General features: G+C 39.8%; 1 protein-coding gene across 1 annotated transcript in view; it reads left to right on the plus strand.

Annotated features, from left to right (window-relative positions):
• The window catches only part of LOC126260150 (PWWP domain-containing protein 2B-like), a 219297-nt gene that overhangs the window by 73888 nt on the left and 121046 nt on the right, over positions 1–24363 (plus strand). The gene's annotated exons all lie outside the window — the stretch shown is intronic.

Consider the following 24363-nt stretch of genomic DNA (forward strand, 5'->3'; position numbering starts at 1 on the left):
TTTGACTGTACTACATTTCTTACATGAGAAGAGTAAGAGTGAATCAGAATTAGAAGACCTTTGCTGGCTAATGGCCCTTGCATTTCTCATCGACATTACGTCTTGTACCAACAGTCTGAACATTAGTTTGCAAGGTGAAAATAATTAAATTTCTGACATGTTGGGAAAATTAAACTCTTTTGAAAGGAAGTTTGCTCTTTGTGAGACCCAACTATTGTCTGAATACGCTGCACGTTTCACTAACCTTTGTGTTTGGCCCATGAAAGTACTAGGTTTTAATAATACATATCAATAATTTAAAAATAAAGGAGCAAATTTCAAACATGATTTGCAGATGGTAACAAGTGTGTCTCCTATCATTCGTTGCTTTGCACGGTCGTTTTCAGCATCAGTTGAAGATGCTCTGAATCATCTATAGATGGAACTGATCAACCTGCATTACAATACATAGCTGAAGGACAAGTTCTTTGCAGTACGAAGTATAAAAGAGTTCTACAAAAATTTTCCACAGCAAGAGTTCCCACACCTACATCACAAAGCTGCAAGAGTTTAGTCCTTGTTCGGACCTACTTATGTGTGTGTGAAAGATTTTTCTCTATAATGAAAAGGAATAAATCAAGGTTTCGATCGAGTATTAGTGACGAAAATCTTAGCAACTTCTTGTGTTTACGAGTATGCTGTGCTTTTGTGCGCAACATCAACTTTATCATTTCTCATCATCAATGATAAACATGTGTCGCTATTTTTTTCCTGGATTTAAAATTATTATTTATTAACTGTGCCTCATCCTGTTCCTTGTTACATAGGCAAACATTGTTATCTGAAAAATTTGATATTAAACTGGTTCTTCAAGGGGTGTACTCAAGTGCTTAAAAATCATACTTTCATTGTTGAGAGGCACATGCCTTGCCGCAAAGGATATTTCGGTACCTAACATGGGCGTGAAACTAACCCAGCATATTTATGCACCATTTGTTTTGGAACCATGACGTTTGTTGATAGGGTGATGGAATAACATGATACCTTCCCATGATTGCATTACTGGGAGAAGAGCATGTGAGTGCCCCAAATACAGTGCTTCACAGCTAGTGGGTAAAGCAAAGCAGTGAGATCTGTGCTTAGAGGCCTACACTACATGAGCAGTGGCGGTTCCCTTTTCCTGTTTACATGTGTGGCATGTGTCCTCACTGTGACCAAGAAGGTGCACATGTGCAGCAGCTTTGCATGTGTGCAGAATTTCTGGCTGGCCCTGGTTTAAACGAAACTGGTGGTGTTAAATTACTGTTTAAACATTGTACGAATGTAACTTTACTATGGTTACTTCTCAATGAAGTTGGTGAGACTGCTGAAGCACGTTCTGTGTTCTGTTAGGTCTTGTTCCCTCTATAATAAAGGCAGAAATACATTTGCTGTGTATATTCCTTTTTTACCAATTATGAGGTGCATGCTCCATTACTGATATGCATTATACACAGTATAAAATGTGCGCATTACCTATGAGTAGAGCATCAATTGAAGATAATGTTTGTTATAAATCTGTAAACAGTACTAGGGCTTCACGGTTACACTAAGTGACATAAATAAAGAAATCTGTAATGTAAACACATATCTTCTCATCGCATGCAACGAATTCTCCCATGAAAGCTAAAGCATGTTAAATTGAAAAACCTTGTATAGTTTAAATAGCTTGTATCCAGAGGATATCAAATGTGATAGAATTTATAAGTCAATACTGTGTACTAAAAGCTGTGTCATGACTCGGAAAACTACTACAGCTGTAAATGTTGCTCTTCTTTGTCTAGCTGGAGCAACAAAGATATAATACAGTAAATGCAGTAAACAAACTCGGAAATGAACAAATACACAACAGAGATCCCAAAAGTAAGGTCTTCAGTTTAATATGGAAAGACGAAAGGATGTGGGTTTCCCGGGAGCGGAAAGACTTACTTTAGGGGGGGGAAAAGGACAGGTATACACACACACACACACACACACACACACACACACACACACACACACACACACACACACAGACACAGACACAAGCAGACATATGTAAAGGCAAAGAGTTTGGGCAAAGATGTTGTTGAATGCGGCAACTTGAAATTAGTGGAGGTTGAGGCCTGGTGGGTAACGGGAAGAGAGGATATATTGAAGGGCAAGTTACCATCTCCGGAGTTCTGATAGGTTGGTGTTAGTGGGAAGTATCCAGATAACCCGGACGGTGTAACACTGTGCCAAAATGTGCTGGCCGTGCACCAAGGTATGTTTAGCCACAGGGTGATCCTCATTACCAACAAACACTGTCTGCCTGTGTCCATTCATGCAAATGGACAGTTTGTTACTGGTCATTTCCACGTAGAGAGCTTCACAGTGTAGGCAGGTTAGTTGGTAAATCACGTGGGTGCTTTCACACATAGCTCTGCCTTTGATTGTGTACACTTTCTGGGTTACAGGACTGGGGTAGGTGGTGGTGGGAGGGAGAAGGGGCAGGTTTTACACCGGGTGCAGTTACAAGGGTAGGAGCCAGAGGGTAGGGAAGGTGGTTTGGGGATTTCATAGGGATGAACCAAGAGGTTGCGAAGGTTAGGTGGATGGCAGAAAGACACTCTTGGTGGAGTGGGGAGGATTTCATGAAGGATGGATCTCATTTCAGGGCAGGATTTGAGGAAGTCGTATCCCTGCTGGAGAACCACATTCGGAGTCTGATCCAGTCCCGGAAAGTATCCTGTCACAAGTGGGGCACTTTTTGGGGTTCCTCTGTGGGAGATTATGGGTTTGAGGGGATGAGGAAGTGGCTCTGGTTATTTCCTTCTGTACCAGGTCAGGAGGGTAGTTGTGGGATGCGAAAGCTGTTTTCAGGTTGTTAGTGTAATGATTCAGGGTTTCAGGACTGGAGCAGATTCGTTTGCCACGAAGACCTAGGCTGTAGGGAAGGGACCGTTTGATGTGGAATGGGTGGCAGCTGTCATAATGGAGGTACTGTTGCTTGTTGGTGGGTTTGATGTGGGCGGATGTGTGAAGCTGGCCATTGGACAGATGGAGGTCAACGTCAAGGAAAGTGGCGTGGGATTTGGAGTAGGACCAGGTGAATCTGATGGAACCAAAGGAGTTGAGGTTGGAGAGGAAATTCTGGAGTTCTTCTTCACTGTGAGTCCAGATCATGGATCCAAACTTTGGGTTGGCAGGCCTGGGTAACCAAGAAGGCTTCCTCTAAGCGACCCATAAACAGAAACTTCCTGGCAGATTAAAACTGTGTGCCCGACCGAGACTCGAACTCGGGACCTTTGCGTTTCGCGGGCAAGTGCTCTACCAACTGAGCTACCGAAGCACGACTCACGCCCGGTCTCACAGCTTTACTTCTGCCAGTATCTCGTCTCCTACCTTCCAAACTTTACAGAAGCTCTCCTGCGAACCTTGCAGAAATAGCACTCCTGAAAGAAAGGATACTGCGGAGACATGGCTTAGCCACAGCCTTGGCGATGTTTCCAGAATGAGATTTTCACTCTGCAGCGGTGTGTGCGCTGATATGAAACTTCCTGGCAGATTAAAACTGTGTGCCCGACCGAAACTCGAGCTCGGGAGCTTTGCCTTTCGCGGGCAAGTGCTCTACCAACTGAGCTACCGAAGCACGACTCACGCCCGGTCTCACTTTCAGGAGTGCTAGTTCTGCAATTTGGATAGCGTCTTGGGGAGTTGGATCATTAGGAGTAGGATTAGGATTATTTTTCTTCGTGGCAAAGTGATATTTCCAGCAGAGAGTACGAGTGTAGGACAGTAAATCTTTGACGAGGGCTGTTTGGTTGAATCTGGGAGTAGGGCTGAAGGTGAGGCCTTTGGATAGGACAGAGGTTTCGGATTGGGAGAGAGGTTTGGAGGAAAGGTTAACTACTGAATTAGGGTGTTGTGGTTCCAGATTGTGTTGATTAGAATTTTGAGGTTTTGGGGGGGAGTGGAGCTGGAAGTGGGAGATTGATTAGATGGGAGAGACTGGGTCTGAGTGATATGAGAGGAGGTTGAGGTTTGCTGGAAAGGTTGTGGAGGGTGAGTGAGTTGCCTTTCCGGAGGTGGGAAACCAGTTGTTGTTGTCATCACTGAAGCGCCTTCCAGCCAAGTGTTCTATCAACTTGGGAAACAAATGGTAGTCACTGGGTTCTAAGTTGCGACTATGGGTGAGTGGGTGGTGATGTCCCATCCAAACACGTTGTCATTTTTAGTCTTCTGTCAGCATTCTCAGAACCCATCTTGCGCACACCTTCCGAAATTACAACACTTTAGTCAAGGTCCTGTGATTGGTGCTTCAAAAATCCTCTGGAACATCATTGCAGAGCTCAGTGAGAGTGATCCGCCAATCTTTGAAACCTGAATTGTTCAACCTCTTTCAATTGTGTCTGTGGGAATTGGCAGTCTCTCGGTTATTTCCTCATTTTGAATTTCAGTACAATCGTCTGCAAACTCTCTAAACCACTTGTGGACATTTTTGACATCCATACACGACTCGCCATACACTTCGGTCAATTGTCAATGAGTGTCAATTGGTTTAAAGCCTTTTGCACTCAAAAACTGAAAACTGTGTGAATTTTGCACCTGGCAGTAGTGGCTAACCAAAGCTCCATCACAACTGGCTGCCAAGCCAAGACTGAAAGCTCCAACAGATGTGTAGTGGTTTCTGTATAGAGTGGAGGGAGTAAGGAGAAAAACAGTGTGACCAGCAGGCACTTAGACAGATTCCCTGCTGCCCAAGTGCTTTGGAGACCTTACTTTTGGGATTACCTTTGTATCTTATTTATAGACAACAAACAGGGAGGCCAAAATGTCCCTTAAGTAATAATGTTTCTGTAATCAAGCTTTCTAAACACCCTTTATGGAATATTTCTCCCACTTTCTCCCTCAATTTGTGATTGCTTGTGATGAAACTGTATGTCTTTTGGCAATGAAAATTAAGAGTTAAATCTAAGATCTGAACAGCTGATGAATACTTTTCTGTTGTTCAATTTTTGCTCATAGAGCTACCAGTTGGCAGCACCTGAAAGTGCTTTCTACACTATTGCTTTGGCATAGGTATCTAAACTTGCAAACTATTATTTAATCTGCATGTTGTGTAGATCCCATCATGGAAGAGAATCTATGTTGATGATGAATGGGAAGACAACAAATCAGAATTAACTATTAAAAACTAAATATGTTTACAGTGGAGGAACAAAGTCATCACTGTTTGTTTTTACTATTTGTGCTGAGTCATGCTAAATTTGTTACAGTTAGCAAGAAAGCCTCCACTTTCTCACTTGTTTTGAGTAGAGGGTGTTTATCCTTTAGTGTTTTTGTAGTTAGTATTTATATGGGCATGTTGATATTTGTCAGAACATTGCTTACATCTGTGGTATTACAGACTTGCTCACAATCAGCTGTGCTACTTGTCTGCAACTAACAGACAATTGGAATATTAGAATATAGATAATCAGATAATTTATAAAAAGAGTGCCGAATTTGGTGGGTTTTCAGTTCCACATTTCAAGAAATTACAAACACTGTAACTACATAGTAACTTATGTTTTGAAGGTAACATACTAATGATTCCAAATCTAAAATTTTCTTCTTCGTCCTGCAAGCTGGTCACTGCAAATTATTTAACATTATTGTTTCTTTCCCAAGCAGCTTTTTTGCTACACTTGCCGATTTTATGGCTGTGCCAGGGATAGCTAAATCTTTTTCAATGAAGTCCCTGATATATTTAAAAAATTTGTTCGTCCCAGCATTCATTTCCAATTCTGGTTTAGTGACTGAAAACAAAAAATGTACTTTCCTGCTGTACTAGTCTATTAAACAAAATGTAATTTTTGTGACAGTGCCTTTCTGAGTATAAAAATGATTAACAGCTGTTCCACAATTTCAAGAAGTGCTTTTATACTAAGCTAATAATACTTCCTTTCACAAAAGGCTCTGTACAACAATAAATGCAGCAAGAGACCACAACTGTTTTTCCAATAGTCATGAGGTATAGTTGTAGAGAAGTTGGTGCCAAGGAAATTATGTCATCCTCAGTCTAACACATTATCTATGGTCTAAGAGTTGCTATTAAGTAGTGTGGCCAAGTTTTGTGTTGTTGTGTCAGTTCAGAAATAAATAACGCAACAAGATTGTTTGAACATGAACATCTCTGTGATGTGTTTTTACCAAATCTTGTTACTCCTGTAGTGAGTTATACCATAGCTGCTGATTAGCACAAAGCATGCAAACTCCTGAGTTGTCAGCACTGGGCAGAAATGCTGTAAGTAAGCATTACCCCCTCTCACATCCCTTCACCACTCAGCAACAGTGTTACCCTTCCTCTGTTCACTACACACCTATGAGCCACCCATAACCCAGCTATAATGTTGTGTCTACTTATGAGATACAGTATGTGATACGTCAACTTTGTGGTAGCAAAGAATAGAAATATGTAGTGAAAGGTGGTAAAGGTTCACTTTCTGAAAAATTTTGGTTCTTGTTAGCACATTCACTACAGTATAGATATTAAATATCTTCAGCTAAAAATTTTAAGAAAAGTTTGTTATTTTTGTTACACGAAGAGAAATAAAAGTGTGATAGCACTGCTTCACTTTTTGTGCAACTAACCTTTACATCATAAAAATACTTTTAGGGGAATACTTAATGTTTTAAAATAAATGTGTAATGTAACAGTTAATTGAATGGTTAACTATTAAGATACAATTAATCAATATGATTAATCAATTCATTTAAGGCCAATTAATTGATTTGTACTCATAATTGCCCATCCATAATAAATAATAACAGTAACGAATTAAAAGTAGTAATAAATTAAAAGCATATTAAATACTTGATCATTCACTGAAAAGCAGAAGCGGTGAGTTCACTGAAAAACAGAAGTGAAAGAAAGAAAACTTGCAGGCTCATCATTGTCAATGATTTAATATGAAGTCATTTATGTGGGTACCATTTTTCCATTCTTTGTTCTTGATAGCATCCTCATTGTTTTTCTCCAGATAAATGTCAAATCATTGTTAGTGTCAACAGCAATTTGAAGACACAGATGTATGGAAACTGATTTGAGAGATGTACACACGCAAGATAATATTAGGATCTACTCCTTTCAGTCACACAATTGTGTGTCTGTATTTAAGATAATGCACTAATAAGTCTTTTCCATGATTGGGAGCTGTATGACATTGTTTACAGTCTGTGTACTGGCATGGCAGTGGTTTGTACAAAGTTCGTCTTTATGCAACATTGTTTTAGAATCTAGCATATTTTGAAGCAGATTGCAGGAACAGGAGAATGTATACACCGTGCCCCAAAATTTGCACCTGAGCCTTTTGCTCAATCAAAATGTTGTTCAGTCCATTGTTTGCAGGGGGATCTAAAAAAGTATGTGATGTGACAATGCTGAGCAATGAAGAGCTACTTATTAGGGCAAAGAGAGAAGCAGAATTACTGGATTTTGAGTCTCAGGGGGTATTTTGTCACATTAGCAGTCTGAATGTCAACGTTCAATTCCCAGTTGCTGCTCCCATGTCAGTGACTTGTTAATGTGAAAAATAGCAAACTGCTGCAGTTCAGAGTGAACACTAAACTAGCTGGCTAATTAATTTCAAATGTCAGAGGAAAAGAAGGACACAACCTCTAAAAGACTGTGCCTGTAAGCGTGATAACAGCTTTATTTTGATCCCATTTTGGAACATAGAATTTCTTTAACAATGCGTTTGAGGCTGCAACAAGATCCCATCAGGCACCATAAGCAGATATGACACATGAGGTACTGCTCGTATTCATTTGCTTCAGTGATCAGAAGCATAAACTACCACCCAAGGTATCCATTTTGATCTTCAATTGTAAACTAACGCAAATAATTTGTCTTTTTCATTGTAAATAGTTATGCTGCTGTTATAGTAATACTGTTGATGTGTATATTGTTCTTTATCTCTATATGTAAAAGGAAATGTTACGACTGACTCACTCACTGGCTCATCATCACCCAGCCCAAACCGCTAATGATAGGAACTTGAAATTTGGCAAGGGTTTTGATCTTATACTGTAGGTGTTGTTTAATAACAACTTTTTCAAAAGTTCCTACCTAAGATGGTGAAATAAGGAATGAAAAATTGTTTTATTTTGTTTTTTTATTTATTTATTTCTTAATGTGTTGCCATTAAAGCAGTTTTGAAGCTACAAGTGCAAAAACTGGAATTTGATTTCTTGGTTAGAAATAAAGAAATATGCGTTTCAGCATTTTTGGAAATTTAACCACTATGGGGTGAAATAGTGGGTGAAAATTTTTTTGAAAAAAAATCATTTAAAGAAGTACTAAAGCATTTTTAAGGCTTCAACAATGAAAATTGGCATTTGACTTCTCAGTTGCAAATAAAAAATGTGTTTGAGTTCTTGGAAATTCAACCCCTAAGAGTGTGAAATAGGGGATTAAAGGTTTTATGAAAATACTTCATTATGAAATCATTTTTATAGCTAAATCTATGAAAATTTGGATTTGGCTTATCGGTTTGAAATAAAAAATTAAATGCTTCAATGTTCTTGGAAATGCAACCCCTAAGGGGGTAAAATAGGGCCTGACTCACCCAGCCCAAATTGCTTGAAATTTGGAGAGGGTGTTGATCGACAACACAGACATCATTTAGTAATGGATTGTGTGAAATTCAGTCCCTAAGGGATTGAAGTGGCGGATGAAAGGTTTTCTGAAAATATGTCGATGTTCAAGCTATTTTGAAGTTAGAACTACACAAATTGGTATTTACTTTCTCGGTCAGAAATAAAAATATATGCTTCAGCATCTTTGGTAATTCAGCTGCTAGGGGACTAAAACAGAAAGTGAAATTTTATTTTGAAAATAAATTATTATGAAAGTACTATTAAAGCATTTTTACAGCTACGTCCATGAAAACTGGTGTTTGACTTCTAAAGAAATATGTGTTAGAGGATGAATGTTTTTATAAAAATATAGCCATAAGAACTCGAAAGGCAAGACTGACAAAGAGCTCAGACTCCAGCTACCAGAACTGCTTTTGGCTTACGAGTACATTCGGAAATAACGGCACTTCCATGGCCTTAATTAACTTGAAAAGTTTGGAAGGTAGTGCAATGTGTGTGTGTGTGTGTGTGGGGGGGGGGGGGGGGGGGGAACTGTGCAGACCGGTCTATGTGAGCAAAGCAGTGGCCACTAAGCTAGTATCATATATATTGGAAACAATGTACCATCTGAACCTGCAAGGGGGAGTGAAATAATCTGGGATTTAGAAACTTGTGAAAGTTTTGTACATCGGTGATGGAAACTTCCTTGTATAGCATTGACACTCTTCAGTGTATCGTGATATGAAAGTCCTTGACTGGTTAAAACTGTGTGCCAGATTGAGACTTGAACTCAGGATCTTTGCCTTTCATGGTGCAGACTCCACTGCAGAGTGAAAATTTCATTATGCATACATCCCCCAGACACTTGCTGAGCCATGTCTCTGCAGTATTCTTACTTCCAGGAGTGCTAGCCTCATGTTTTGCAGGAGAGCTTCTGTGAAGTTTGGAAATCAGGAGATGAGGTATTGGTGGAAATAAAGCTGTGAGGACAGGTCATGAGCTGTGCTTTGGTACCTCAGTTGGTAGAGCACTTGCCCGTGAAAGGCAAAGGTCTCAAGTTTGAGGCTCAGTGTGGCACACAGTTTGTCTGCCAGGAAGCTTCAAAAACATTCCTGTTTGGTGTCATGGAATAGATGACACCATTTATTGCTCTTAATGGTATCCAGAAATTCCACTCAAACTCCTCTTTGTGTGTGGTATTGAACGTCAGCCCGTAATTCCTAATCATCTCAGGTTTACCTCTTCTAGTAAATTGTGGTTATCTTTATGTAAACTTGCTGTTTGTGAATCCATTTTCTCCTGACATCTAATTAAATCACAGTTGCAGTAACAGCACCTTATGATTAAATTGTTTTTTGGTACTCAACTGATTCGTAATTTTAGTGCTTTTAAAAGCACATTGATGCCACAGAAACAATTTTTTTTTACACACATTGTTACTGTAGTTGCTTTCAATTTGAATATGTTTTGATGATGTTGTGGCAAACAGCTCACTAAGTTGTTTCTCATTTTATCAGTTAGAGAGCATATCGTTAATACTTCTCCTTTATCTCATTTTCCATCAATAAATTTTAATAAGTAGAGATTTGCCAAATTTAAATGATTGTTTATTGAGGTATGATGGCTGGATAAATGAGATTCCACAGTATTTCATTAGCAAACTTTTAGTGGTTAATAAAAAAAATAATAAATGTGAGAGAGAAGAGTGACCGTGAAAAAGGGAAAGAATGAAAAGCAAATCGGACTTTGTATTACAGAAAAGCTATCGGACTTCGTTATTCGGAAAAGCTATTGTTGGGGTGGTCCTTGTGGCGTTTTTGAGCAAAAGTTAAACCAATTTTCACTACAAAAGTTATTGAAAAGAAACAGAGAATAACAGAATGTAACTGACAGGGGGAAGTGGCATAGACGAGAGATCATCCTTTACCAGATTAACTTATCTTCTTTAGGGCGGCGTCCACGTCTTCAAAAATCTCCTTCATTTCAGCGTGAAAAAATCTGCTCCAAAATCTTGCAATAGTCCAGGGATCACTAATTTATACCAATTAAAATCTTCTTGATACTGTATGCAATTTAATTCACATTGCTACTTCCGTCCACCGAATTTCTTAATAACTTCCACAATGTCTACACATTACAAATAGATCAAGATTAGCCATTAAGTTTTTACGTCAGCATCCGATCACGTCTGCCTTAAGCTACCGCTATCAAGAGACAATTGAAACGGAATAAAAAACAAAAAAGAGTTAACAATTTTAGTATTTTCTCTCTGCCGTCGAGCGCTCATACCGCTGCGACGGGATATTTTTATCTGAGGGAACGAATGTAGCGCGGCGAAATTCAAAGTGCCGCTACAAAACCTATCATTAATTGCTGTGCTCACTGTTACATTAGCACAATAACATCAGAGAACCTACCTCTACATGGATATATGCACCATTGTGAACTATATTTGAGGACGAATTTATATTTTCGGCTATCAGCTTTGTGAGTGAATTAGAATTTAACTTCCAACATAGATGAAGAAAGTTCTCTGACAGTGTGCAGAAAATGTCAATCAAGTAGTTGTAACTCAATTTATGTACACTGAAATGCAAAAGAAACTGGTATAGGCATGCATATTCAAACACAGAGATACGTAAACAGGCAGATTACTGCACTGCGGTCGGCAATACCTATGTAAGACAAGTGTCTGGCGCAGTTGTTAGATCTGTTACTGCTGCTACAATGACAGGTTATCAAGATATGTGAGTTTGAATGTGGTGTTATATTCGGTGCACGAGTGATGAGACACAGCCTCTCTGAAGGACCAGTGAAATGTGGATTTTCCCACGTGACCATTTCACAAGTGTACGTGAATATCAGGAATCCGGCAAAACGTCAAATCTCCGTCATCACTGCGGCCGGTAAAAGATTCATGTCCATTGTGCATTCCGACGAACATTGGAGGTTCCAGCAGGACAATGTGATGCCCCATGCCCCCAGAATTGCTACTTAGTGACTCCAAGAACACTCTTCTGAGTTTAACCACTTCCACTGGCAACCATCCTCCCCAGACATGAAAATTATTGAGTGTATTTGGGATGCCTTGCAACGTCCTGTTCAGAAGAGATTGCCACCCCCTTGTACTCTTACAGATGTATGGATAGCCCTGCAGGATTCATGGTGTCAGTTCCCTCCAGAACTACTTCAAATATTAGTCAAGTCCCTGCCACGTCGTTTTGCGCCACTTCTGCATGCTTGCGGGGGCCATGCAAGATATTAGGCAGCTGTACAAGTTTCTTTGACTCTTTAGTGCATTTCTCATCAAGAAGTTTCAATATTTAAAATGAGAGCCATTTGAGAGAATGAGATACACTCGGACAGAGCCTAATAAATTAATTACTGGATGTAAGTTGTTGTTGATGCTGTTGTCACAATAATTAGGGATGGCCTGTGAGTATATAAAATGACAAATAATTGTATATAACTGTTTGTCATTACATTTAATAATGGATGAAGTGACAGTGTCATATGACAATTAACTCCACAGCTGTGTTGTTAAACTTTCAAGGAGACATTCTGATTTAGATTTTTAAACAGTGGAAAATTCCAGTATGCTACCCATCACATTGAGGAGGCATTGAGTTTTAGATTGGCACAATGAGAAACACTGCTATATTTATGCTTTTGGACAAAAAAAATCTACATCTACATCCATACTCCGCAAACCACCTGACGGTGTGTGGTGGAGGGTACTTCGAGTACCTCTATCAGTTCTCCCTTCTATTCCAGTCTCGTGTTGTTCGTGGAAAGAAAGATTATCGGTATGCCTCTGTGTGGGCTCTAATCTCTCTGATTTTATCCTCATGGTCTCTTCACGAGATATACGTAAGAGGGAGCAATATACTGCTTGACTCCTCGGTGAAGGTGTGTTCTCGAAACTTCAATGAAAGCTCGTACCAAGCCACTGAGCCTCTCTCTTGCAGAGTCTTCCACTGGAGTTTATCTGTCATCTCAGTAACGCTTTCGCGATTACTAAATGATCCTGTAACGAAGCACGCTGCTTTCCGTTGGATCTTCTCTCTCTCTTCTGTCAACCCTATCTGGTACGGATCCCACACTGCTGAGCAGTATTCAAGCAGTGGGCGAACACAAGTACTGTAACCTACTTCCTTTGTTTTTGGATTGCATTTCCTTAGGATTCTTCCAATGATTCTCAGTGTGGCATCTGCTTTACTGACGATTAAGTTGATATGGTCATTCCATTTTAAATCACTCCTAATGCGTACTCCCAGATAATTTATGGAATTAACTGCTTCCAGTTGCTGTCCTGCTATATTGTAGCTAAATGATAAAGGATCTTTCTTTCTATGTATTCGCAGCACATTACACTTGCCTATATTGAGAGTCAATTGCCATTCCCTGCACCATGTGTCAATAAGCTGCAGATCCTCCTGCATTTCAGTACAATTTTCCATTGTTACAGCCTCTCAATATACTATAGCATCATCCGCAAAAAGCCTCAGTGAACTTCCGATGTTATCCACAAGGTCAGCTATATATATTGTGAATAGCAACGGTCCTACGACACTCCCCTGCGGCACACCTGAAATCACTCTTACTTCGGAAGACTTCTCTCCATTGAGAATGACATGCTGCATTCTGTTATCTAGGAACTCTTCAATCCAATCACACAATTCGTCTGATAGTCCATATGCTCTTACTTTGTTCATTAAACGAGTATGGGGAACTGTATCAAACGTCTTGCAGAAGTCAAGAAACATGGCATCTACCTGGGAACCCATGTCTGTGGCCCTCTGAGGCTCGTGGATGAATAGCGCGGGCTCGGTTTCACACGATCATCTTTTGCGAAACCCATGCTGATTCCTACAGAGTAGATTTCTAGTCTCCAGAAAAGTCATTATACTCGAAAGTAAGACAGAGATTTAGGAACCAGGTTTTAAATTGTAAGACATTTCCTGGGGCAGATGTGGATTCTGACCACAATCTATTGGTTATGAACTGCAGATTGAAACTGAAGAAACTGCAAAAAGGTGGGAATTTAAGGAGATGGGACCTGGATAAACTGAAAGAACCAGAGGTTGTACAGAGTTTCAGGGAGAGCATAAGGGAACAATTGACAGGAATGGGGGAAAAATGGGTAGCTCTGAGGGATGAAGTAGTGAAGGCAGCAGACGATCAAGTAGGTAAAAAGACGAGGGCTAATAGAAATCCTTGGGTAACACAAGAAATATTAAATTTAATTGATGAAAGGAGAAAATATAAAAATGCAGTAAATGAAGCAGGCAAAAAGGAATACAAACGTCTCAAAAATGAGATCGACAGGAAGTGCAAAATGGCTAAGCAGGGATGGCTAGAGGACAAATGTAAGGATGTAGAGGCTTGTCTCACTAGGGGTAAGATAGATACTGCCTACAGGAAAATTAAAGAGACCTTTGGAGAGAAGAGAACCACTTGTATGAATATCAAGAGCTCAGATGGCAACCCAGTTCTAAGCAAAGAAGGGAAGGCAGAAAGGTGGAAGGAGTATATAGAGGGTTTATATAAGGGCGATGTACTTGAGGACAATATTATGGAAATGGAAGAGGATGTAGATGAAGACGAAATGGGAGGTAAGATACTGCGTGAAGAGTTTGACAGAGCACTGAAAGACCTGAGTCGAAACAAGGCCCCGGGAGTAGACAACATTCCATTAGAACTACTGATGGCCTCGGGAGAGCCAGTCATGACAAAACTCTACCATCTGGTGAGCAAGATGTATGAGACAGGCGAAATACCCTCAGACTTCAAGAAGAATATAATAATTCCAATCCCAAAGAAAGCAGGTGTTGACAGATGTGAAAATTACCGAACTATCAGTTTAATAAGTCACAGCTGCAAAACACTAAAGCGAATTCTTTACAGACGAATGGAAAAACTGGTAGAAGCCGACCTCGGGGAAGATCAGTTTGGATTCCGTAGAAATGTTGGAACACGTGAGGCAATACTGACCTTACAACTTATCTTAGAAGAAAGATTAAGAAAAGGCAAATCTACATTTCTAGCATTTGTAGACTTAGAGAAAGTTTTTGACAACGTTAACTGGAATATCTCTTTCAAATTCTGAAGGTGGCAGGGGTAAAATACAGGGAGCGAAAGGCTATTTACAATTTGTACAGAAACCAGATGGCAGTTATAAGAGTTGAGGGGCATGAAAGGGAAGCAGTGGTTGGGAAAGGAGTGAGACAGGGTTGTAGCCTCTCCCCGATGTTATTCAATCTGTATATTGAGCAAGCAGTAAAGGAAACAAAAGAAAAATTCGGAGTAGGTATTAAAATTCATGGAGAAGAAATAAAAACTTTGAGGTTCGCCAATGACATTGTAATTCTGTCAGAGACAGCAAAGGACTTGGAAGAGCAGTTGAACGGAATGGACAGTGTCTTGAAAGGAGGATATAAGATGAACATCAACAAAAGCAAAACGAGGATAATGGAATGTAGTCAAATTAAGTCGGGTGATGCTGAGGGAATTAGATTAGGAAATGAGACACTTAAAGTAGTAAAGACGTTTTGCTATTTAGGTAGTAAAATAACTGATGATTGTCGAAGTAGAGAGGATATAAAATGTAGACTGGCAATGGCAAGGAAAGCGTTTCTCAAGAAGATAAATTTGTTAACATCGAGTATTGATTTAAGTGTCAGGAAGTCGTTTCTGAAATTATTTGTATGGAGTGTAGCCATGGAAGTGAAACATGGATGATAACTAGTTTGGACAAGAAGAGAATAGAAGCTTTCGAAATGTGGTGCTACAGAAGAATGCTGAAGATAGGTGGGTAGATCACGTAACTAATGAGGAGGTATTGAATAGGATTGGGGAGAAGAGAAGTTTGTGGCACAACTTGACTAGAAGAAGGGATCGGTTGGTAGGACATGTTTTGAGGCATCAAGGGATCACAAATTTAGCATTGGAGGGCAGCGTGGAGGGTAAAAATCATAGAGGGAGACCAAGAGATGAATACACTAAGCAGATTCAGAAGGATGTAGGTTGCAGTAGGTACTGGGAGATGACGAAGCTTGCACAGGATAGAGTAGCATCTAGAGCTGCATCAAACCAGTCTCAGGACTGAAGACCACAACAACAACAACAACTCGAAAGTAATACGTGTTCCAAAATTCTACAACTGGTCGACATTAGAGGTATAGGTCTATAGTTCTGCACATCTGTTCGACGTCCCTTCTTGAAAATGAGGATGACCTGTGCCCTTTCCCCATCTTTTGGAATGCTACGCTCTTCTAGAGATCTACCATACGCCGCTGCAAGAAGGGGGGCAAGTTCCTTCGCGTACTCTGTGTAAAATCGAACTGGTATCCCATCAGGTCCCGTGGCCTTTCCTCTTTTGAGCAATTTTAATTGTTTTTCTATCCCTCCGTCATCTATTTCGATATCTACGATTTTGTCATCTGTGCGACAATCTAGAGAAGGAACTACAGTGTAGTCTTCCTCTGTGAAACAGCTTTGGAAAAAGACATTTAGTATTTCAGCCTTTAGTCTGTCATCCTCTGTTTCAGTACCATTTTGGTCACAGAGTGTCTGGACATTCTTTTTTGATCCACCTACCGTTTTGACATAAGACCAAAATTTCTTATGATTTTCTACCAAGTCAGTACATAGAACTTTACTTTCAAATTCATTGAACGCCTCTCGCATAGCCCTCCTCACACTACATTTCACTTCGTGTAATTTTTGTTTGTCTGCAAGGCTTTGGCTATGTTTGTTTGCTGTGAAGTTCCCTTTGCTTCTGTAGCAGTTTTCTAACTCGCTTGTGGCTCTTTTCCATGTCTTACGATCTTGCTTGGCACATACCCATCTAATGCATATTGTACGATGGTTTCGAACATTGTTCACTGATCCTCAACACTATCTGTACTTGAGACAAAACTTTTGTGTTGAGCCGTCAAGTACTCTGAAATGTGCTTTTTATCACTTTTGCTAAACAGAAAAATCTTCCTACCTTTTTTAATATTTTTATTTGTGGCTGAAATCATCGATATAGTAACCACTTTATGATCACTGATTCCCTGTTCTGCATTAACTGTTTCAAATAGTTCGAGTCTGTTTGTCACCAGAAGATCTAATATATTATCGCCACGAGTCAGTTCTCTGTTTAACTGCTCATGGTAGTTTTCAGATAATGCACTTAAAAAAATGTCACTGGATTCTTTGTCCCTGCCACCTGCTATAAACGTTTGAGTCTCCCACTCTACATCTGGTCAATTAAAATCTCCACCCAGAACTATAACATGGTGGGGAAATGTACTTGAAATATTTTCCAAATTATCCTTCAGGTGCTCTGTCACAACAGCTGCTGAGCCAGGGGGCCTATAGAGACATTCAATTACCATGTTTGAGCCTGCTTTAACCGTGACCTTCACCCAAATTATTTCACATTTCAGATCTCCATCAATTTCCTTCGATACTATTGCACTTTTTATCGCTATAAACACGCCTCCCCCTTCACCGTCCAGCCTGTCTCTGTGGTATACATTCCAATCTGAGTTTAGAATTTCATTACTGTTTGCATCTGGTTTCAGCCAACTTTCTGTCCCTAGTACTATGTGGGCATTGTGACAGTGTATTAATGAGAGCAGTTCTGGGACCTTTCTATAGACACTCCTGCAGTTTACTATTACCACATTAATATTGTTATTCCCTGTTGCATTTTGCCTACTACTACCTTGTCGCGTCACAGGAGGCGTCTTGTTGGGCCTAGGGAGGGAATTCTCTAACCTAAAAAACCGACATGTGCGCTCCACACGTACTCCGCTACCCTTGTAGCCGTTTCCTGCGTGTAGTGCACGCCTGACCTATTCAGGGGGACCCTACATTTCTCCACCCGATAGCGGAGGTCGAGAAATTTGCACCCTAGATCTCCCCAGAATCGTCTGAGCCTCTGGTTTAAGCCTTCCACTTGGCTCCAAACCAGATGGCAGGAGTCATTGGTGCCGAAATGAGCAACAATCTGCAGTTGGGTGCACCCAGTGCTCTCTATCGCCGCCAGCAGGGCCTGCTCCACATCTCGGCTGAGACTCCCGGGCAAGCAGACAGAGTGAACACTGGCCTTCTTCCCGACCTTTCTTCTATTTCCCTAAGGGGCTCCATCACCCGCCTAACATTGGAGCTCCCAGTCACTAATAAACCCCTCCCCCCGTGTGCCATCTCGGCCACATGTCCACTCACAGGCAGAGCGGGCGATGCCCCACGGCCAGCCTCCACATTGACCCTCCTGCTCTTGCGACACAAACGTCGCTGAGCCCTCCACTCCTCTTGGGGAGAGGGTGGCCTATCCGCGCCCAGTACCCGTGAAGATGTCTCAACAGCAGGAATCGTGGGTGAAGCATGTAATACCTGAGGTGTACCATGCGACGCACCACACTGCCCACTGCCGCTACACTCGGAGGCAGCAGCCTGAAGACGGCTGACCGCGGCCATCAGCACTTTCAGCTGTTCGTAAACAGTGGTCAGCTCCTCCTGCATCTGTACACAGCAGTCACACATCCTATCCATCCTAAGAAATCAACAATTTACTGTAGAGAATTAATCAACTTTTAACTAGACTGCCTCCTGAAATTGAAAAGGGACGCACATCCACACAAAACACTACTCACTAGCACATGGCCACTATCTCTGGCCACTGGGACTTGGAGACAGTGGCGAGGTGCTAGGGAGTTGTGTTTATGTGAAAGTGTGTCAGTTTTCAATTTCAGGGGGGAAGATTTTTTTTGTCCAAAATCACAAATATAGCAGTGTTTTTCATTGTGTCCCTCTACAGCTCAATGCCTTCTCAATGTGGTGAGTAGCAATCTGTTCTTTTCATTTTGCTGGTCTACATTTTGCTTGTTATCCCTGAAATGATACCCTGTGCCCTATTATTATCTAAACTGGAAAGTATTATCACTAATAAAATATTTCAATTTTAGTAATTCTGCTGGTTAAAGAGGGACCATGTTGGACTCTCAGCTATGTTATTGAGTGCTATGGGACATAGCGTCTACTACAATGGACAGCTGTTAATGGTTGCTTCTTTGGCATTTTCAGTCAGTCCTGAGGCTGCAAATGCACTCCGCCCACTGCAGTGGACACTCCCTATGGTTATTATGCCCTGCATGTATTAGCAGCCTCAAATGCCAGAAAAGTGACCATTAAAAGCTGTTAAAGGCAGTGAAAAATCATGCGCTACAGGATTGAAGTCTTATGAGTTTCTCTCTCCCACCCTCCCCTCACCACCTCTTCCAGGGATCAGTGTTATGTATATTTTGTACTTTTATGTGTCATTGGATCATTAAATGAAGTCTCCTATCAACAGCACATTCATTAGCAGGATTAGGATTTTTACGTAAAAATTTCAGATGGAAAAATGGAGAGAAAAGGTGCTAAAATAAAGTAAAAAACAACAAAAAGGTGCTGATTAACTCAGCTATTTCAATAAATCCTCTTTCTTCTGTTCTAGTTTACTGAATTGCAAACAAGTACACCAAATCATCATTTATCAAAAGAAGGAAAAAACATAAAGCTGTTGTACATATTTTTGTAGATGCTAATGCTTCTTTCAATGTCCACAGAAATCAGTGGGGCAAACGTTGTATTCACTCAGAATGGCACCCTAAAGATGTGGTTCCATCTGAAGACTGATCCCAAGTTTGTCTTTGGCAAAGCCATCTAACTGCTTTCTCATGAAAGTAAAAACATCCAGCATTTTTTTCTCTTCAAGACTTTGTTCTTCTAATTGTTTAGTAGCTCCATTCAGGTACTTAATATGGACACACAATTGTGAATTTTCCCCAGCAGCAGAAGTTGCTATGCCTTGGAAATTGCACCTGCATCAGCTGGACCTAAAGAAACTGCAGACTCTTTAATATTCTCAGAATTCTCACACAACATAGCAGTACACTCAATCCAAGATTCCCAGTGAGTAATGACTGAGAAATTTGATAGGCAACAACATGGCTCAGAGTTTCAGTAGAATATTGTTCAGGGCAGAGATGAATTGATTTGCAATGTCTTATTTGTTCCTTATGGACTCACAAGCCCTGTGAAGGGCATGCACAAAGCATTTCACATGCTTCAACTTAGGGAACAAAGGTTTCACATGGTTACCATCTCAAGCCCGGCCTGTAACCACCAGTAGAACTTTTTCAAAGTTGATACTGGTAGACTGCAATTTTTGACGGAAGTCTGTGATTGATTGCCTTGTTGTGATGGCATTGGCTTTCTACAGCTCATTCATTTTTAACAACATGTACTTACCTTTTTCTCCTGCAAAGAGACAAAGTAAACTGTTCAAACCATACAGTGCCATTGAGTCTTTAGTTTCATACAGAATAATTGTCACATTGCAGTAAGACATTTTCTCCTCAATTCTGTCTGTGGTTAACGGGCTCTGTGAAGTTTTTCTGAAAGTACTGTCATCGGGAAATCCGTTGAAGGCTGGATGGTTCACCTTATTGAGTGAGTGCTTGTGTAAGAAGTGCATACAAATCAATGTTGAATTCCTTCAAAATTTGGCCTTTTGAAAATCGTTGTTCAAGTGCTTTCTGTAATAGATATTCCTGTGATATGTTTGTTTGAAGAGTCTTATTCTTTTGATGCTTAGAGCTGGAAATGTGTTGTTTGATGCAGTCTTGATGATGTTCTTCATCAAGAAAAATTCCTGAATTGCAAATAGTACGTCACATAACAGTCCCATCTGTTTCATAGAAATTGCATTTGGATTCCCGAGCCAGGACAAAAACTCGATCACTGAACACCTTTGGCATGGTAAAATACAGTAATACACTTGTTCAGTGACAATCACATTACTGAACAGTAGGGGGTAGAACAAAATACACTCATTTGTGATTTGCATTACTGCAGGTTATTTATAGCATTAAAGTGAGAGAAAGAGGATTTGTCACACATGCAATTATTTTCCATTTTTGCAGGTGTGCTTTCAGTCCATATTTACTGAAAGAGGTAGGCTTAGTATTTGCATATTCAATGCAACCTGAGAAGACTTTAATTGAAATTTAAAATATTTTAAAATTGAAACCCCTATACAAATAGAATTAAACCCACAAGTTATTTGTCTTCTAAGTAATAAAATGTGCTCCAGAAGGTAACTGAAAAGCTACCGTAAAAGAAAAAAAGGGAAAAGGGGGGGATATGGACATGCTTGGAGGAAAAAAGAGGCAGAAGTCCCAGAAAATGGGCATGAAAAAAATGTCTCTTTTTGCAACCAGAGGCAAAATTTTGCGCACTGTTATGTCTTTCTGAGCAGCTTTAATTTACTGTGAGGAAAAAGGTGTGCAACTAAAAAATTCTAACTCTGTACTTCAAAGATGAATCATTAGTTCTGTTTTCCTAGACTTGGTATGCACCAGTCTTTATGTTAGCCAGACAAAGAAAGGGATAACAAAAAAAGTTATAAATGAATAAAAATATTTAAAATTTTACTGAGAAAGGAGGTACTGACAAAAGGTATAAGTGCTTTCTTTCAAGAGAGTGGTACCCCTCCATTCCTGCACATTCCTCTTGTCACCTCTGCCATTCAAAACTTAATCTAACTACAATAGGGGTCAGAGGCTGCAGATCTATGATTTTGTCTCCATGTGATAGTTTTAAAACCCTTTAATGTGATCCATTGTAGCAAAAAGTTGACAGAAAATGATTTTTAAGAGTGATTTAATGATAAGGCATCACTGTCTTAGAACATCACATGTTGGTTTCAATATCTCCACACAAAACAATGCTACCTATTCTTAATTTACTGTGTGAACAGCCTGCCATTTGCTCCCTGGGCATCTGATGTAAGCTTCAATAATGCAGAGAATGTATATTAATCACATCCATATTGCATTGAGGTACAGGTGCCTATTGGATCTGTTTAAATGGTATTGAATAAAGGAATTAGACGTATAATTGCCGAGAATAGGTTTGATATACATGCAGTTTCCGAACTGCATCATCATATTTCCCATTTTTGTAAACTCCAGACATGTATCAGTGACCTATTTGTTTGCGACAGTGAAAGATAGTATATTTCAAAGGGAGGATTCATGTAACCATCCGTAGCACAAAATATTACCAGCGTCTGGTAAAAGGAAAGAAAGGGGAGAGGTCACCAAGTCAGAAGTCTTTGTGTCTATGATGTAATGTTTTCAACTGCAGCCAGCCGGAACAGTCAAACAGTAGCATTCTAGCTGCTTCTTGAAACGGAAGTTTAGGGTGTACACTTGGATCCCTAAGATCAGAAAAACTCACTACAAATTTTTTAGAAACTTAACTTTTCTGATTGAAATATTTCATTAACTTACACATAATTGTAGACACACAGTACCTCGCCCCCATGCTCCTTTCCATCCCATCACGTTGATCACCCATCATCACATTCAGTGGTGCTGATGTGGCAGAAAATGATGGTTAAATTGTGATTTAATACATGTACTATTTTAATAAATCTCCGGTGCCATATTGTTCCAGTGAGTTAAAAAAAAAAAAAAAAATCCCTCTGAGGTGTCGGAATGCCGTTCTGGTATATTTTAGCCAAAATTAACCCTGAGCACGAGATGAGGTGTTCACTAGTAGGGTATATGGGTGTTCAGGAGAAACAGCCTATATGGGTGTTCAGGAGAAACAGCTATTAGCATACAACATACGCAGCTCTCCTACTTTAGTGGCAGCATGAGAAAATACTTGAAGAACTGAAGAATATAAAGAAGTGAAACAAATAAGTTTTAGAGGAAAGTGCCTTATTCATTAGTTTTATTCCCATATTGCCAATACATATTGATTTTAGAGGTATCTCTTTAAAAGTAAAACCTTTTGCATCTAATTTGGCTGGCAATGTTTTAACTACCAAAGTCATGGCCACACAACCGTTGACTGCAAAAGCCAAGCAACCTGTGGGAAGCAACGTAAGGTCACACATGGTCCAAAAATTCTGTGTTCATTGCCAGTTACATGTGTGTCATGTCCTGTGATAACCACCCAGTTTTGAGCAGCCAGTATTCAGTTTTAATGAGAAAAAGGAAAAGACGAGAAATATGAGTAACTAGGTGAATTTCTTATACAGATGAGAAAAAGTCATCAGTACAGGATGTGTATGCCCTGAGACAACTGGGAAAAACCTGGAAACTTTTTCATGTGGGAAAAATCCAGGAATTTCTTGGAGCCCAGGAATTTTTTATATGGACCCTGTAATAACCCTTCTGTCTGTTGATATTTAACACAAGTTATATGCCTCATTAGTTAAGAATCTAGTCCCTAATCTGAGCCCATTAACAAAGACATGCTATAACCGTACACATGAATGCCTAGAATTGTGAGTGCGCATGTAGTAACATAATTGATAACAAATCTATTGTTAACTCCTGATAAGCTGCAGTAATAAGTAAGGGTAGCTTCCATAAATTACCAAATCCATTGGGACTCTAGCAGGCTGAAATAAGGCCAACATGCATATGCCTCTAGGAGAGATGTTTCAACACAAGTGCCCCTTTGCTGGGAAGTTGAATCCTCTATAGGAAGGTGACCCCAATGGGAAGAAAACTAAAGGTATTGCTTCCATATCCACACGTTATTAACTGTAATGGTGCTCGTGCTGTGTAGGGTGAATATATGTTATGTACTCCTCCTGCTAATGAAGCTGCAGGCAATGAAGCCCTCAACAGTCTTACTACACAGCTCACCCAACAATTTCTCCTGTTTATACATGGAGACACCACTAATTTGGTATGGGATTTGATGTCACCTGTCACCGGAGGTTCTGTACCTTCTCAGTGTAGGACAGAGAATATACTTCATTCCTGCTATTAATTTCTTGACACGTTCTCTTGCTTTCATAGACTCTGTTTAGTGTAAAACCACTAGAATGAATGCTAAACATATCAACAATGTGCTGTGCAGGCTATTTGTTTTTTGCTTTCGCAACAGCGCCTTGGCTTGGGTAGATGACAGGTGTAATGCCAACACTGTAGCTATGTCCCTTGGAGTTGTGGTGTAAGCTGAAAAATTCATCCTGTAAATCATTAATTCCATTGCACATTGTAAGTAATGAGGAGATTTTGCAAATCTAAGTGTATTTCTTTGTGGTGGGTACAATATTCATAAATTGTATTAATATTGCTTTCTTTTCATATTGGATTATTTTATCATGGTAATGAGGTTCTTGGAAGCATTCATTATAGAAAACATGTTGATTAATTCTTTGTAATAGTTTGTAATTACTGAGTGACGCATGACTGGCATTCATTCATGATAAACAGGAAATATTAGTGCTAGATAATACACAATTAATAGCCTATTTTTTGTAGTTCTCACTTGAACAAATTTTCAGTAATTTCAAACTTGAGTCTGCAAATAAATAATTCTATTTGAAATAAAAAAACTCTGAATTCCATAATATTTTTTCTCGTATATTTATTGCATTACAGTTTATCGGATATGGGATAAACATGTTGATGATTATGTAGGTCGATCCCAATACAATGTTCTGTTCATCCAGTACTAATGGACTATTTCCATCATCAATCAGATACAAAGCGGTACTGAGAGTTTGCATTACATTAATTACAGAGATCAATTACATGGCTTTCGATATTCAGGGTGGTCCATCGGAAGTTTCGGATAAGATTATCTCGAAAACTATACATCGGGTAAAAATAGTAGGTAAGACAAGTTCGTAAGCTCAAAGAGAGACATTAAGGGGAGCCGGAACGATGAAAATGACAAAATTAACGTTTTTTG

Source organism: Schistocerca nitens, chromosome 5 (assembly GCF_023898315.1).
Source record: "Schistocerca nitens isolate TAMUIC-IGC-003100 chromosome 5, iqSchNite1.1, whole genome shotgun sequence".
Classification (NCBI taxonomy): Eukaryota; Metazoa; Arthropoda; class Insecta; order Orthoptera; family Acrididae; genus Schistocerca; species Schistocerca nitens.